General features: G+C 30.1%; 1 protein-coding gene across 1 annotated transcript in view; it reads left to right on the forward strand.

Moving 5' to 3' along the window:
* The window catches only part of LOC114332826 (lipase 3-like), a 112339-nt gene that overhangs the window by 52719 nt on the left and 41101 nt on the right, over window positions 1-18519 (forward strand). The gene's annotated exons all lie outside the window — the stretch shown is intronic.

An 18519-nucleotide genomic window follows, 5' to 3' on the forward strand; every position in this document is an offset into this window, starting at 1 on the left:
AAGAGTGCATTACCCAAGTTTGAACAGATATTACAATTTTATAGATTTTTTTAAAGCTTAAGATGTAATCTTTAAAATGCACTAAACTATTTTGCTTTAGACATGAAATTAATAAACAACTTCTTTTGTTTTCAAAAATATAAGTTGAAAAAAGAATGTGTGCGTACTTTGTACGCACGTACGAAGTTATACTTCTATTATATGATTTAAACGAAATTAATATACTTTTTATTTATATTTTATTTAAATATTAAACTAATTTATACTCACTACTTCTCAAACAATTTTATTAAAACAGTGCCAAAAATTAAAATAGTAAAAGAATAAAACACACACAAACACATTAAAAATGCCGCAAATGATTTCTGAACATTAATTGTCGGAAATTTTTTTAACTAAATATGTATTTTCTGAAAATAAAATTATGTAATAAATATACTTACAATCATAAAATGTATAAAAAAAAATTAAACAATAAAAGTTTCTATTGGGATTCGAACCAGCTTATCAGCGCAGTTGGTATTGGCGTTGTATTGGGGTTCATTCGTCTTAAACGCTTCGCCACGGAGACAATGTGTCATTATGTGCGAAGATCGACTAAATAAACGGATTAAACTTCTGACATTTTTGAATTAAATCAAATTATTTTGATTTTGAATTGAAATGATTTAGAATTGAAAAAATACAACAAAACATAGAGTAAGAAAACAATATATTAAGTGAATATTGATAGAAATTTTGATGGTAATCAAATTATGTAAATAAAAGTATTACATACTATGTATTTTGGTAGGTTCAAATAGGTAGGTACCTAGGATACATTTACAATTATTACATACCTGTTGCTTTAAAAACTATTTAAAAGTCACTACAATTATAAACTTTTTTGTTTCTGTCCCCACATTAATAAAACTAATATGTTTATCTTCATATTGAACAATTATTTATTATTGACAGATCATTTCAACACCCAATCAGAGCCCGTATAACGACTAATACCATACTGTCGGTGTGCGCATGCGCGCAGATTAATATAAATTCACCCTCAATCTCAATCGCGCCAAAAGAAGTATAACTTCAAAAAATGTTTGTACAAAGTCATCAAAACCTTTTTCTGTACAACTTACCTAAAATACATTTAATAACAAGTTTAAAAAATTATAAATGTAATTTTTTGAGCTCTTATGCAGTATTTCTGCGTAACTTGCAACCTATTGATAACTTTTTATTATCAGTTAAAAAAAAACTATCAGATATTAAATTTTATTATTTTCATAAAAATTTCATAAAAAAATATGAATCTTCTTCAAGAGTAAAGTAGCTTTATATTTCACAATATCGAAAATTGTTAATAAAAAAAGTTGTTTGGAATTAAAAATTATGTTTCAATATTCGTTCTATATTGACTCCCCTACATTTTTAATTTTGTAGCTTAGGATATTGATTTTAGAGAAAAACTTTTTAATAGAAAGTTGTAGTAAATTATAAAATCTACAATTTGAGCTATTGCAAATTTAATTTTGTTAATACGTTATTGCAAAACAGCCTGCGAAAAGTCCAAAAGGGCCGTTTTTTACAATTGCATTATTTATTGTACAAATATTTTTTTTATTTTTTAAAGCTTTAAAATGAAGATCTTTCAATTACAAACATAAAAAAATTGTAAAGCCAGATTAACGAATTTGTTGCTTAGATATTAGCAATTGTTTATCACAAGAGGTCAAATGTCGAAGGCTATAACTTTTTGAAAAAAAATCGTAGAAAGTTAGTGTAACATCCAATCTCCTTAGAAAGATTTATGTTTTCATATTCTGATGTAAATAAATGCGTAAAACATTTTTAAACCTCTAATTTTTGGGTTTGAAAATAAGGGGGCAAATTTCGTTATAAACATTTAGAGCTGAAGCGGCCCTGTACATCCTAGGAGTTTCTAACTTACAGATTATTGTTGCTAAAGATGAAACAAAGATTTATAAAAAAATAAAAAATTTCTACGACCAACTGAAGCCGAGATAATTTTTGGGTTTGCAAATAAGGGGGCAAATTTCGCTATAATCATTTAGAGCTGTAGCTGCCCTGTACATCCTAGGAGTTTCTAACTTACAGATTATTGTTACTGAAGACAAAACGAAGATTTATAAAAAAATAAAAATTTTCTACAACCAACTGAAGCCGAGATAATTGTTTTTTTTTCTTAAGTCGTAGTGCCTTTATTTATAACAATTAAGAAATTATTTTACAGTCATTGACTAAAGAAAGACTTATATTATCTTAAAATAAAAATTATTATAAAATATAATTATATTTAATTATTAAAAATTATTTTTTAAATCGGTGCTTTTGCGAGCGGCCGAATTTTGTAAATCGCCCGGCTCGCTTCAAATCCGCGCAATCGGAAAATTTTCACGTAACTTGTATTAAATTTTGACAGAAAACAATTTAATAATATTACCGTTATAATATACAATCTATTTACCACTGTATTTGTTTTTCTTGATAAACTTTTATATGTGAAATTTCATTTCTGAAGAAATAATATTACAAAAATGATACATATACATGAAATATATAACTATATTTTTAATTTTTTCATTGTTATATAAATATAATAATAATAATGTTACTTCTTACTATAATATACATAAAACTTTTTCTTCTTGTAGTGACCATTCTTTTTGGATTTCACATATAAAAGTTTATAAAGAAAAACAAATACAGTGGTAAATAGACTGTATATTATAATGGTAATATTATTAAATTGTTTTCTGTCATTTAATACAAGTTACGTAAAAATTTTCCGAGCGCGCGGATTTGAAGCGAGCCGGGCGATTTGCAAAATTCGCCCGCTTGCAAAAGCACCGATTTAAAAAATAATTTTTAATAATTAAATATAACTATATTTTATAATAATTCTTATTTTAAGATAATATAAGTCTTTCTTTAGTCAATGACTGTAAAATAATTTCTTAATTGTTATAAATAAAGGCACTATGATTTAAGAAAAAAAAAACAATTATCCCGGCTTCAGTTGGTTGTAGAAAATTTTAATTTTTTTATAAATCTTCGTTTCGTCTTTAGCAACAATAATCTGTAAGTTAGAAACTCATAGGATATACAGGGCCGCTTCAGCTCTAAATGTTTATAACGAAATTTGCCCCTTTATTTGCAAACCCAAAAATTATCTCGGCTTCAGTCGGTCGTAGAAATTTTTTATTTTTTTTATAAACCTTCATTTTATCTTCAGCAACAATAATATGTAAGTTAAAAACTCATAGGATGTACAGGGCCGCTTCAGCTCTAAATGTTTATAACGAAATTTGCCCCCTTATTTTCAAATCCAAAAATTAGAGGTTTAAAAATGTTTTACGCATTTATTTACATCAGAATATGAAAACATAACTCTTTCGAAGGAGATTGGATGTTTCACCAACTTTCCACGATTTTTTTTTTCAAAAAGTTATAGCCTTCGACATTTTATCTCTTGGGATAAACAATTTATAATATCTAAGCAACAAATTCGTTAATCTGGCTTTAAAAGTTTTTTTTATATTTGGAATTGAAAGATCTTTATTTTAAAGCTTTAAAAAATAAAAAAAAATTATTTGTACAATAAATAATGCAATTGTAAAAAACGGCCATTTTGGACCTTTCGCAGGCTGTTTTGCAATAACCAATTAACGAAATTAAACTTACTATAGCTCAAATTGTAGGTTTTTTAATTTACTACAACTTTCTATTTAAAAGTTTTTCTCTAAAATCAATATCCTAAGCTACAAAATTAAAAATCAATCAAAATTGCAAATTTAACAAGTGAAAATAACAATTAAAAAAAAGCGCACAATATTTTTGGTTACAATGTAGTAGAAGTTATTCCTGGCATCGTCCTTTACAACACCTGATAGGTTTCAAAAATTCCTGAATTATATCACGTTTTTTCACCCACAGCATGGGGTATATAAGTTGATATATTTTTATTGCAAATATAATATTTATGATATTTGCACAAGAACAACTAAAAACATAGATGTCATTACCAAATTAGTAAATTAGACTTCAAATTCTATTAGAAAGACAATAAACCATAAAAACAAGTATTAAAAACTTACCGCATCTATTGAATAAGAGGTTTTATCAAAACTACCACTATTTTCGTTTTAAATTGTTCTAGCGAAATAAAATTTGCACTGAGTTCTAACACATTTAAGATAACACTGAGTAATCCTAACGGTCATTTTGGTCATTTAATCTTATCGTAAGCTGCAAAATATGCAAACGTAACCGACAAGATTTATGGCGTTTACCATATTATGACGGTACTACCTTGCCGTTTACGATACCAAAGGCACAAAATGAGGTTGAAATGCGGTGGTTGCGATAAAAATTAAATTCAATTTTAGACACTTAGGATGTTATTATGGGAAAAATAATTTTGAATTAGCTGTAAACTATCGTAAGGAACTATTTAAGATAAAAGTCTCATTTTCGGAAAATGTATGCTTACGATGTTTTGTCAAAAACTCGTCGATATAGCAAGAGACCTGAAAGCTATGGACGTGGAGAACTGGATGGAGATTGCTCAAGACAAAGAAGAATGGAGGTATGTTGTCAAGTTGGCTAAAACCCATGAAGGGATGTAACGCAACGGAGTAAGTAAGTAAGTAACTAGTCTATGGTCAAAAAATTTCGTTCGCTGCGATCCGTGACTGCACGCCGGGGTTTGTTTTGGTTGGATCAGGGAGAGCAGCATATGTGCCTCCTGATGAGAGACTAATAAGTTTCGAAACCGGTAGAGGTGCTTGCGGCACTCTCTGATTGGACTAGAAAATCGCGCGGCTGTAGTTTCGTGTTGCAACGACATTGAAAATGGTTATTAATTTTTGATTTTTGATTTACTTTACTCTGTTTGGAGTACAAAGGGAACTATCCTCGTTGGAACTTTACCGCGCTGAGCAGATGGGACGTGAATTATATATTGTAAAATTCCCTCATCTTCCTTAGTCTCGGCATCCGTATGGCTTGCAAATTGTAGAAGCCTCGGAGGTGTAACCAGAGAAGGTTCCCATTGTTTTCATTCTGGTGGGATGTAGAGTAGCATTATGTTGCTTTATATGCCATTAGAGTGAAAACTTAGACTTTTGATAGCAGTTGCCGCTAGGGCATCTATGCCATTTCGTTCGTTGCGATCCGTGACTGCACGCCGGGGTTTGTTTTGGTTGGATCAGGGAGAGCAGCATATGTGCCTCCTGATGAGAGACTAATAAGTTTCGAAACCGGTAGAGGTGCTTGCGGCACTCTCTGATTGGACTAGAATATCGCGCGGCTGTAGTTTCGTGTTGCAACGACATTGAAAATGGTTATTCATTTTTGATTTTTAAAAAATGTGTTGTTTATTCTATGTTCGTTATTCGTATCTAAAGAAGTTTGTCATTAGTCCTCCATGTTCATTTTTAGCATTCTTGTAATCTTTTTCCTTAATTCGGGGTTATACTTGGTTGCCGATTCGAGCGTTAAAATCCCCCAGTATTATCATCTTCCCTTTGATCTGATCTACTACTTATTGTAATTCGTCATATAATGAATGCAAAAAAATATTATCAAAAGCAGCAATTTTGTGTAATAAGTGGTAATTTCTTGTTTGTGTCTTGTTTTCCAGTTAAATTTTTTGATTTTTTTTTTTATTTTGGGGATATTGTTTTTAACTACTTTAAAATTTTTGGTGATTGTGATATAAAATTCTAAAAGATAATCTCATTAAATATACGGGATTTGTTTTAATTTAAAACTGCGTAAAAATTTCAACCCGACCTTTGTAACTCATTACCGTATGATTGTTAAGTCGAATTTTATTATTACAAATTTGTTTGAATATTATAGGTACATCTATTTCTTTTTTTCGTAGCTTAATCTACAAATAATTATAAACCGTTGGATGATCAATATTATTTATTAATCAAAGGTAATACCACGAGTCCTCTAAATTTTATCGATAAATTTTTTTTGTTTTCACGAAAACTTCTTTATTTAGTAAAATTACGAAAACAAATCGAATGATAAAATCACGAGTCCGAAGGACGAGTCATTTTATCCATTTCGGTTTGTTTGAGTGATTTTACCCTAAATAAAGAAGTTTAAGTATGAAAACGAAAAAATTTATCAAGGAAAATTTAGAGGACGAGTGGTATTTGAAAAGAGTATTTTGTGAACCAATATATGTATTATTAGTAAATACGGGCATCTGTGAAATATTTTTAAGACAACTAGGATCAATGTCTTAAGTAGGTTATAGATAAATTATTTTATGATTAAAAATGAACCAATTTATTTATTATATTGTTAATACATAAAAAACTGTTTAAATCGAAAATGAACAATTATTAAAAACACAATTTTTATAACTAATATGAGATTTTCCAATGTCGTTCGTAACGTCTAATCTGTCGTCACTTTCAGTATCATTAATTACAGTCGCAGTTGATGTACTGGCAATGCACTCAGTTGTATTAAGTTAGTAAACACAGGTATGTAGTACGTATTATGTGAAATTTAGGGTACCTTAAGTTTTATCAGGGAAGAGACTGTTTTATCAAGGAAGAGGCTGTTTTATCAGTATTACACTCAATGATTGGCTAGAACGACGCGTGGTGATTGGCTGAAAAAGCAAAAACTTCAGAATTTGACAGGTGAAAAAAATAATCAATGATATCAGCTACCATCTGTCTAGGTGTAGATAAATGCAGTTGATCCGCTGGATCTTAGCACAAGTATGATATTATACATGAATTATGTTTTATATTTTTTCCGGATCACAGAAACCGGAACTATTAACCCTGCTGTCCTGTTCGGGTCTATTTGACCCAAAAAATAATTTATGTCTTATTTTACAAATTATTACGCGGCGTAATGAATTGGTGTTTCTTGACTTTATTACCTAATATGAGGTCTTTCAATTGCATATGGGATAAACAATCAACGTCCTGATTTTTTTGATAGATAAAAATGAAATTGTTACCTAGGGTACGTTCGGCTCAATATGACCCGCGTATTTAAACCGTTAAAAATTATCTGTGTATGTGTGTTCAGTTGGCATTATTCTATATTGGCAGTACCTGTGTGTTTGTCAGTCGGATACGTCTGTAAATAAAAACAGGTTTCTGCAAGCTAGAACTTGTAAAATAAATTACGAGATAGTATGACTGGACGATGTTGCAAACCAAATTATAAATATGGCCAACATGGATGGACCAAAATGGTCTTTGGGACCAACTGGAAAGACATGAATAAAGTTGGTTTCCAAGCATACATTGGTCTTTTATTTTTAGCTCGAGTTTATAAGTCCCATGTTGAATCAACTAAAGGTTTGTGGAATGAAGAAACAAGCCGTAGTATATTTCAATCAACAATGTCGCTTGACATATTTACAAAAAGTTTGCAACTAATACGTTTTGATAACAAAATTACTAGACAGGATAGGAGCCGTTTCGATAAACTTGCTGCAATACATGAAATTTATGAAACATAGGTAGAAAATGTACCAAAATTTTTTAATGCTGATGAACATGTTACCGTCGATAAGCAACTAGTGCCTTTAGAGGCTGCTCTCTGTTCAAATGGTACATTTCAAGCAAGCAAGCGAAATATGGCACAAACGTTTAGGTTTTATGTAATTATGAACAGTAAAACTTCTTATGCTCCAAAATTGCAGATCTATACAGGAATGCGTGTGATGTGTGACTTGAGTAGTGATTTGGAAGGCCACAATATTACGTGTAATAACTTTTTTACATCGTAAAATTTAGGACAATTTCTTCTAAAACAAAGTATATACAATGCCGGGAATTATAAGTAAAATAAACCGGAGCTTTCACTGGCTTTCAGCAAAAATCGCGAATAAAGAAGCTCATAGTTCGTCTTTTTTGCTTTACGCTATAGTATGGTATAACTAGACCCAAACCCAGACATCCAAAGGGAAAGTTATCCTCCAACACCAAATTATTCTATATGATCCACATAATGTCCAGAAAAAAGTCACACCATTTTGAGCGTCGGGTTTGGGGAGGAGAGGGGGGAGAAATCGGTAAATTCGTAGTTTTTTAGGTTTTTCGTCAATATTTCTAAAACTATGCGGTTTAGCATGAACAACCTTCTATACAAAAATGTTCTACATTAAATTTGAAATAAAAAAGGTCCTATGCATAATCCTTCTAAAATGAACGGTTCAAAAGTCACGGAGGTAGTATAGTATAATTGGTCCAAAAAAACCTAATCTAGATATCCAAAGTAAAATTTACACCATTTTGAGCGTCCGGTTTGGGGGGGAGATGGGGAAAAGTCGGTAAATTAGTAGTTTTTTTAAGTTTTTCGTCAATATTTCTAAAACTATGCTTTACCGTAAACAATGTTCGATACAGAAATGTTCTACATGGAATTTAAAACAAAAAAGATCCTATGACATAATTGTTATAAAATCAACGGTTCCAGACTTACGGAGGGTGAAAGGTGGAGGTGTTCGATACTTTTTATATTCTTTGGGCAATTTATAGAAATTTTCTTTATAGAAACAGGATTGGGTTTTGTAAATAAACTTTGCTATTTCAGTGGCCGATGGTATGTTAGTGTTAAGCCCTTGAAGAGACGTCAACCTCACCACCCAAAAGCATCATCAATTGCCAAAATAATATAAAAAGTATCGAAAACCTCCACTTTTCACCCTCCGTAACTCTGGAACCGTTGAGTTTATTACAATTATGTACAGGACCTTTTTTGTTTTAAATTTTATGTAGAACATTTTTGTATAGAACATTGTTTACGCTTAAGCATAACTTTAGAAATATTGACGAAAAACCTAAAAACCTACTAATTTACCGATTTCTCCCCCATATCCCCCCCAAACAGGACGCTCAAAATGGTGTAACTTTTAACTAAACAATATGTGGACCATACAGAACAACTTATTAACTTTTATTACTATTACTATAGCGGAGCTATTGAGCTTTACCCTACTAATCAATCACCCTGTAGTAGTAACAACGAATTATCTGGAGCCGCGGTTTCAAAGTTTCAAATAAAATATCTCTGATGATTGGCATCCTTCGAAACAGAGACGGCACCTGGAGAAGAACAAGAAAGTGACCCTTAGTTACTTTAGGCCTTTTTTAAAAACGAATTTAGTGGATTATTAATTTACTTTTTATTTTAAAAATACTTATTATCAACATCTCCAAAATTTGAATTATAAAAATAATGATAATTAATAATGTTTAAACGATAGTTTCCGCGACAACTGAAATCCTTGAATTTATATAGCATGTTTTATAATATTGTTAGATATTTTATTCCATAGGCGGACCTCAATACCGATCTATCTAAAAATTATATTACCAACATTAATATCACAAGAGAGTGAGAGTAGAACAGATATAATATATGTGTTATGGGAAAAGTAGATAATTCTGGTAATTTTACACAATTACCGGTAATTGTATACAAGAGTCGACGGTAAATGTAGAAAATATTCTTTAAAAACCCTTTATTTCCTACTTTGACCGGTAATTGTATACATTTCCCAGAGGATCTTGGAAAAAGTAAGAAATTCAAATTATAACGATTGACATGCAAGCGGAATGCCACAATACATAACTTTACAAATAGTCTGGGCTGATTATCGGAGAATAGGCCATTTTTGGGAAAAGTTATTTACCAGCAATTTTATTGCTGGAATCGAATCTTATGATTGTATATATTAATAATATAGATATGCAAAGTCCGGAGATAGTGTGCTACTTTTTTTATAAACAAAATGGCGCCCGAAAATCGTGTTTTTTTCAATTTTTGCTCTATAACTCCAAAGATTTTAACTTTAGACCAAAAACACACAAATAAAAATTCACCGCAATTAAATTCTGCATAGAGACGTCTTTTTTCTGATTTACTTCGACGAAAACTTTCCCCGGAAAAAGCGGGTTTTTCCAACAAAATATTTAATTTTCAACTAAACTTTTAGATAAGTAGTTGTTAATCAATAATTAAATAACTTGGTGACGTAAAATATCTTTCCGTATTTATTACAATTCCAGAAGTCGATGGAAATTGAATGAATAGTTTAGCAACAATTGAAATGTTAATTAAAAATTTACGGTCGCTATAATAACGACAATAATTATGATGCATAAGAATAGCCATGATTTTTTCATAAAAAGACACTATACCTATCTAACGTACTTTACAGAATTGAAATTGGACTATTTAAGCGGCCTCAGTAATATTTTAAAATTATAAACAATTTTTTGGCTTAAAAACAAATAGATATCTCGGGAAATATTAAACTAAATTAAATTGTAAAAGCGGTATTCGAAAGACAGCGGCAGGAATCTTCATTTAAAAGAAAAAACGTTTAATTATGACGAGTGGTTCCTCAGATACAACCGGTCAAACTTGACCGAAATTTACGGCAAAGATATAAACAATAGGATCATAATTTTCAAACCATCACCTATTTGTTTCTGTCCTCTTTCTCCACACCAATTTTCATATCTTTAAAATCCTCATAACATATATTATTATAATAAAAACTATCGATAATACGTGTGAAAATTGCCAAAAATAGCAAAATTCCTATCAAAAATTAGGTTGGAGAAAATGTAACCCTCAAAGTTCAAAATCGGTATACGTTAAAAAAATTCATTTTCTCGGCTTCCCATGGAGCAATTTCCTTCATTCTTTTTTTGTTCCCAAGTAACTCGAGTAGAGCCATCGAACTAACGCATTATTAAATGTCAAACTTGCTTTTGTTTTGTTATAATAAATTCATTTATTTATTATAACACAATATTTTAATTTGTTTAAATAAAAATTGTTTAAATAAATATACAGCTTTCAAATGAGAATATTTATGTTTTTAACTTTAAAAGGTACACTTGTAGTAAGTTTATCTAAAAAAAGCCTACAACTGGAAAATATATGTAATTTTCTGTTCTTATAAATAAATTAATCTATTATAACAAAACAAAAGCAAGTTTGACATTTAATAATGCGTTAGTTCGATGGCTCTACTCGAGCTATTAGGGAACAAAAAAAGAATGAAGTAAATTGCTCCATGTGAAGCCGAGAAAATGCATTTTGTTAACGTATACCGATTTTGAACTTTGAGGGTTACATATACTATATACTCTAATCTAATTTTTGATTGGAATTTTGCTATTTTTGGCAATTTTCACACGTATTATCGATAGTTTTTATTATAATAATATATGTTATGAGCATTTTAAAGATATGAAAATTGGTGTGAAGAAAGAGGACAAAAATAAAAAGGTGATGGTTTGAAAATTATGATCCTATTGTTTATATCTTTGCCGTAAATTCTGGTCAACTTTGACCGGTTGTATCTCAGGAACCATTCGTCATAATTAAACGTTTTTTCTTTTTGAAGAAGCGTCCTGCCGCTGACTTTCGAATACCGTTTTCACAATTTAATTTAGTTTAATATTTCCCGAGATATTCGATTTGTTTATAAACCAAAAAATTGTTTATAATTTTAAAATATTCCTGAGGCCGCTTAAATAGTCCAATTTCAATTCTGTAAAGTACATTAGATAGGTATAGTATCTTTTTATGAAAAAATCATAGTTATTCTTATGCATCGTAATTATTGTCGTTATTATAGCGACCGTAAATTTTTAGTTAACATTTTAATTGTTGCTAAACTGTTCATTCAATTTCCATAGACTTCTGGAATTATAATATATAGGGAAAGGGCTTTTACGTTACCAAGTTATTTAATTATTCATTAACAACTACTTTTATCCAAATCTAATTCACTATACATGTCTAGCACATGCCCTGAATCGCGTTGCTGAGACTATACGGCTGCAATTTCCACTTGTTAATGAATTGATAAAAAATGGGAAAAATTTTCATTAAAGATCCTTTAGGGGTGCAGCTTTTGAGATACAGATTCCCTAACACTCCATTACTACCTGAACCAGTGTTAACTCTGAGGGGTACATGGTTAGATGCAGCTTTATACTATGCCGAATATTTCGAAAATTTTAAAAGCTTCGTATTGGAACTTAAAGATACTGCTAGCAAATCGATAAAAGATTGTCAGGATATTTTAGGGAAATATAATTATAAAACAATCTTGATTTTATCAAAAGTAACTTTTGTTTTGTGAGTAAAACAAAAAATATCTGGAGAAGCAGCAAATGTCATTAGTTGAGTCGATCCAAAAAAACAGTTTTGAAAAAAAGATGGAGGGTATCCCTGGAAAAATTGATCAGACAGTATTAACAAAAGTCAAAGATGTAATAACAAAAAACGAAGGATTTCAAAAGATGAAGAAAATATTTTCAGTTTTAAATGAAGAACACGTTGAAGATATAAATATGGATCCGGCAGTAGTGGCAAAGTATAAGTATGCATGATAACCAGTGTGGACGTTGAAAGAAGCTTTTCGATATACGTTCGGATACAATTAGCGTCTCTTTGCAAAGTCAATGACGTCGACTTTGCAAAGTAACAAGACACTTACTTAACACACACACTACACATAACACTAGGTACCTAACTGCAAAAATTCACCGTACCTATCATGCCAATGGCCATTGCTTTTGCAATTGCAAAGCTTTTCGATATACAAAAATGTTTGGATAAAAATTTGGTTAAAATATTTTTGTCTCCGTTATCTATTTTTTTTTTGTTAATTCTATTATATTTTATTTTTAAATTTATAATTATTATTTACTAGTTCTTAAGCTAAGCCTAGAGATAATTATATATATTAAAAAATGGTTTGTCAAAATTTATATGCTTATTTTCATGCTTTTTTTGTATAATATAATGCTTTTTTCATAAAATCGTTATGCTTTTTAAGCGCTTTTTTTGCATTTCTTTATGCTTTTAAATCCGAACTCTAGTGATAATTGTTTCACTAACTATGTATCCAGTGATTGTAATAATTTATATGTACAACAAAAACTAATACTCAATCGAGAAAAGAGGAAAAGTGTTAAAGTGATTTTTTAATAATATATTGTTACTATGGAACGCTTACAATTATTTTGAACATCTTTAACAACAAAATACTTGGATCACAGAATATAATCCTGATTTATTCTCTGCTTGGATCTTCCATAAATATCAAACAATAAATTACTTTTTGTTGAGTTCACGTCTTAAATCAATTATTTTATCAAATACATTATCAATATTATTTAACCAACAACTCAAAATATTCCCGGTGCCATGTCAAATATTTGAAATATTTAAAACTGTCACTGTCATCATATTCTATTTGACTCAGTGCGTTGTATGACAAACATAGCGAATGTTCGATTTGGAAAATATCACCACGGACATGGTGTCCATACTTTTCGAATCCTGAAGAAACTAATAAATGTTTTTAAAAAATTTAAACGCAGAATGAAAGACTAAATTATTATCGAGAGCCGAAAGTCCCTTAGAAAAAATAAAAAGTTTATTTTGAATGAGATATTTGAAACTAAAAATCATACTACATTTTCTTTTAGTTCTTCACCCCTGTAACTTATTGAAATAAATATTATAGAAGTTTTCAGGGACTTTCGGCCCTCGGAAATAACGTAATCCTTCATTCTGCGTTTAAATATTTCAAAAATATTTATTAGTTTTCTCAGGATACGGAAAAACTGAATCCCCATTTGAATAGCATTGCAGCCGAAAATACGTACCCATCCTCTTATTTCAGGCAAAAAGCTCAATTCAGGTTAAACAAAATGTCTCTTGTTCAGTTCCATAAAAATCACAATTATTCTTGAATAGCTGTTGGAATTTATTGTTTTTATTTTATCATTTTACTTACTTTTACCGGTGGTCCTTGGTAATTGTATACAATTATCGGTAAAAGTAAATAATTGAAAATAATTTCCTACATTTACCGTCGGCTCTGGTAATTGTATACAATTACCAATTACCTACTCTTACCGTAACATATGCACAACATTCATTTAGAGTAGAGGTTAGTATTTGTTTGCCTTTGAATGAAACGAGTTGTCTTTCTATTGAGTACGAAGATACAGGTGTTTATATTACGTCAGTTTAGATTATTAATATTATGGATGAAGCAATTTCAGGGCTATTTCGACCAAAAACTGCAATGTCAATGTAGGAAAAAATCTAGTTACAGACAGCAACTGCAGACGTCAGTTGCAGTTGTCGCCGTGACAGACGTCACTACTTTGCACTATTAATTTGTATGAGACTGAGACAAAACGTCAGTTGTTAATAATTATACAAATTAATAGTGCAAAGTAATGGCGTCTGTCATGGCGTCATGGTGACAACTGTAACGGTAACTGCCGTCTGCAGTTGCCGTCAGCCGTCTGCAGGCGTTGTCGGAATCGTACCTTTAGGCATATTTCGTCAGACATGAAAGGGTTACATATTATAATATTCCACTTCCCGTCTACCTGAACAATTTGATTTTTATCATGAAGATATTAATACATTAAAAACAATGTACGAACATATAAAAAACTGTAAATATATATAGGGTGAGGCAGATAACTGGCCTATTAGAAATATCTCTAGAACTAAAGGCAAGAGAATCATGAAAATTGGAATAAAGGGGTTTTGAAGGATGATCTATTAAATGAAAATATTTTCATCTCTTTGCAACTTCCGGTTATACCGGAAGTTGCTTATAACTTCGTTTTTTTAAATGGGACACCCTGTATATTTTTACATTTTTGGATTCTCCTCGATGTCTTCTTTCTTAAAATATGAGGTTTTGTAATATTATACAGAGTATTTTAAAAGATAATTACGTTTTATTTTATTAATTTCGTAGCAATATTCACACCCTGTAGAATTGTAGTAGTTTGACATCTAAAACTCTACTTACCTTCAAATGATTTTTAATATATTCTACTATTGTTAAGAATCATTAGTATAGCTAAATTTTTAATTATAGTATACAGGGTTGGTCGAAACTCGGAATGAGTATTTTCTGAGTTTTCTTAAATGGAACACTCTGTATTTTTGTATTGTAGTGAAATGATATTTTATAGTACTTTTTTATTTCTTAAGCATTCCCTATACCTAACTGCTTTAATTTGTGAGTTATTGGTGATTCAAGCTAAACATTAATTGCAACAAAAAATACGTAAAATTTTATTAGGTTGGTCGTGAAAATACTAAATCCCAAAAAATTTTTCAAAAATAAATACATATTAATCCAGACTGGTCCTTAAAATTACTAATAATGGTTTAGCTATCAAAATAACTACGTGATTGTTGGTGTGATTAACAATTAAGCACAAATTAGAGCAGTTAGGTATAGGGAATGCTTAAGAAATATAAAAGTACCATAAAATATCGTTTCATTACAATACTAAAATACAGGGTGTTCCATTTAAGAAAACTCAGAAAATACTCATTCTAAGTTTCGACCAACCCTGTATACTAAAATTAAAAATATAGCTATACTGATGATTCTTAACAATAGTAGAGTATATTAAAAATCATTTGAACGTAAGTAGAATTTTTGATGTCAAACTACTACAATTCTACAGGGTGTTAATTTTGCTACGAAATTAATAAAAAAACGTAATTATCTTTTAAAATACCCTGTATAATATTACAAAACCTCATATTTTAAGAAAGAAGACATCGAGGAGAATCCAAAAATGTAAAAATATACAGGGTGTCCCATTTAAAAAAACGAAATTATAAGCAACTTCCGGTATAACCGGAAGTTGCAAAGAGATGAAAATATTTTCATTTAATAGATCATCCTTCAAAACCCCTTTATTCCAATTTTCATGATTCTGCTGCCTTTAGTTCTCGAGATATTTCTAATAGGCCCTTTATTTGCCTCACCCTGTATAGGTCTGGATCCCGCGCATGAAAAAAAAGTTGATTAATAGCAAGCTGAAAATTTGTTAATAGCTTAAGGGTGTCTAGTCGGATAAACTTTGATATATGGGAACACTGTAACAGGGGCAGTTTTAATTGTGGAACAGGTTAAAAATTTGGAACATATTCTACATGTTCCACTCATTAAAACGCCAATTTGGCGTTCCACTGTTCGGAGAGTTTAAGTCTGTTCTGTCGGACAAAATACATGTGCCGTTTTCGTGGTCTGACCATTCCAAATTTTTAAACTGTTCCACAGTTAAAACTTCCCCTGTTCCAGTGTTCCCATATATAAATGTTTGTTCGACTAGACACCCTTAAGCTAATAACAAATTTTCAGCTTGCTATTAATCAACTTTTTTTTCATACGCGGAATCCAGACCTAATATTGTAGCAATAAAATTTACCCTGTATTTAAGTAATTTTGTTAACAAAACTGGCATGTTTGTTAAAAAAACAAACATGTTTGTTTTGTTGTTACTTTTTGAAACCCTGTAGATTTAAGTAACTATTGCATATTAAAATTGGAAAAAAGAAAAAAAAAACAGAAAAAAAGCAAAAAAAGACAAAAAAGCAAAAAAAAGAGAAAAACTAAGAAGATCTAAAAATCCGAGATGTTGAATCGGGTTTATGTCTTAGCGTAGCAGAAAAAAACAATAGAAAATAATAATAAAAAAAAACAATATACAAAAAAACAAAATATAATAAAAAATAGAAAAAAATAAATATTTACAAAACAATATTTACAACCAAAACAGTGTATTATTTAGATAATAATTGTAATACGTTAGTTTGTTATTTAGAGTTAGAAATACAGAAAAAATTCCTCCGATTGAAAAAAAATGTTTGTTTTTAAAATAACAAAATGACTGGCTAATTGGCTCGGCCAAAATCATCAAATTCACACACAAAAAAATAAAGGGTTAATAGGTTTGCGGCGTCCCATTCCATGTAGTGCAGTCACTGAAGATTTTCACCTCCGATTTCGTTGAACCTTCATCGATTTTCATGAAAATTGATGAGTAATTAGAGGCTACCTCAAGGAACAAAGGTGACATGATGCCAACTTCCGCTTTTACCCTGGGGTGGATGCCACCCCTTCTCAGGGGTGAAAATTATTTTATTAAAAATAATACTATAAGTAGATAGAGGGACAAATTATAAGCAAAATTTATTAAATAAAGTTATTAAAATAAATCAACACTTTTTGAGTTATTAAAGACCAAAATTTTATTTTTTTCGTAAAAAAATGTATGTTTTAGATCGGTTTTTCACGTATAAATCAAACACTATAAGCTTTTACAAAAAAGTTATTATTACTGAGATTAAAAAAATAAAAAATTGAATACGTTTCTCACATAAAGAACTAAACTAATGTCAGTCCAAAGTGAGTTATTGGGAATTGAGTGTGTATTTTTTTCGACGAGTACTCAAATCTAAGTATTCAAGCTTAAATAACGGGAAAACGATGCAATGTATAAAATATTCCTGTAAAACATTTGTCAAAGTACTTCGGAATACCTATCAAATGAGCTTCAGAACAAGGTAATAGCGTCAAGATTAAGCAAGTTATAATGAAAATAAAAAAACCGTTTCGAATTTTTTACGAAAAAGTGAAAAATAAAACATACTCCACTTCCACAAAAATTAAAATTTATAGTAATCCTTACAAGAACTTCTTTATATTAGCATAAGTAATGTTTTCGATAATTTTGACCGGTTTAGAATGCATATTTTTGAAAAAAAGAGATAATTTAAAAAAATCATAATTTTTAAAAATATTGTAATTCTCATATTCTTTTGATAATAATTCAAAACAAAAATACTCAAAATATACGTAAAAAATTATATATAACCATATTTTAGTTTTTTTCTGTACCAAATATTTTACCTGTTTTACTATTTCCATAGGGTAAAAAATAACCGAGATAGAAACGTTTAAATCTTAAATTTTGCTGTGGGAACCATGCAACCGGGGCCATTTAGCCTTTTATTTTTTAAAAAAATAAGGGGTCTAGAAGATTAGGTTTAAAGTGTTTAAATAGCAGTTGGAATTACCTTTTAAACTGTTTTTAGATGAACCTGATTTCGTAAACAAGAACGGAGTTATTAAAAAAAACCATAACATTTTTTGAAAAAATTTTTAAAAGATAAATTTTGAAAAAATTTTGGAGCATAAATTTTAACGATATAAACATGTTCGGGGGCTCATTTGATAGATATTTTTAAGTACTTTGACACATATTTAATAAGTTTATGTTATCTTCTTCTTCTTCTTCAGGTGCCATCTCCGCTACGGAGGTTGGCAATCATCATAGCTATTTTAATTTTTGAGGCAGTAGCTCTAAATAGTTGTTTCGAGCTGCATCCAAACCACTCTCTCAGGTTCTTCAACCATGAAATTCGTCTTCTTCCGATGCTTCTTCTGCCATCTATCTTTCCCTGCATTATGAGTCGTAGGATACCATACTTCTCGCCCCGCATCACATGTCCGAGATACTGTAGCTTCTTTTCTTTAATTGTAAGTTCAACTTCCTTTTCTTTACCTATTCTTCTCAGTACTTCATTGTTTGTAACTCTATCTACCCAGGAAACCCTCATAATTTTTCTATAGGTCCACATTTCAAAGGC

The sequence above is a fragment of the Diabrotica virgifera genome, chromosome 9, assembly GCF_917563875.1.
Source record: "Diabrotica virgifera virgifera chromosome 9, PGI_DIABVI_V3a".
Classification (NCBI taxonomy): domain Eukaryota; kingdom Metazoa; phylum Arthropoda; class Insecta; order Coleoptera; family Chrysomelidae; genus Diabrotica; species Diabrotica virgifera.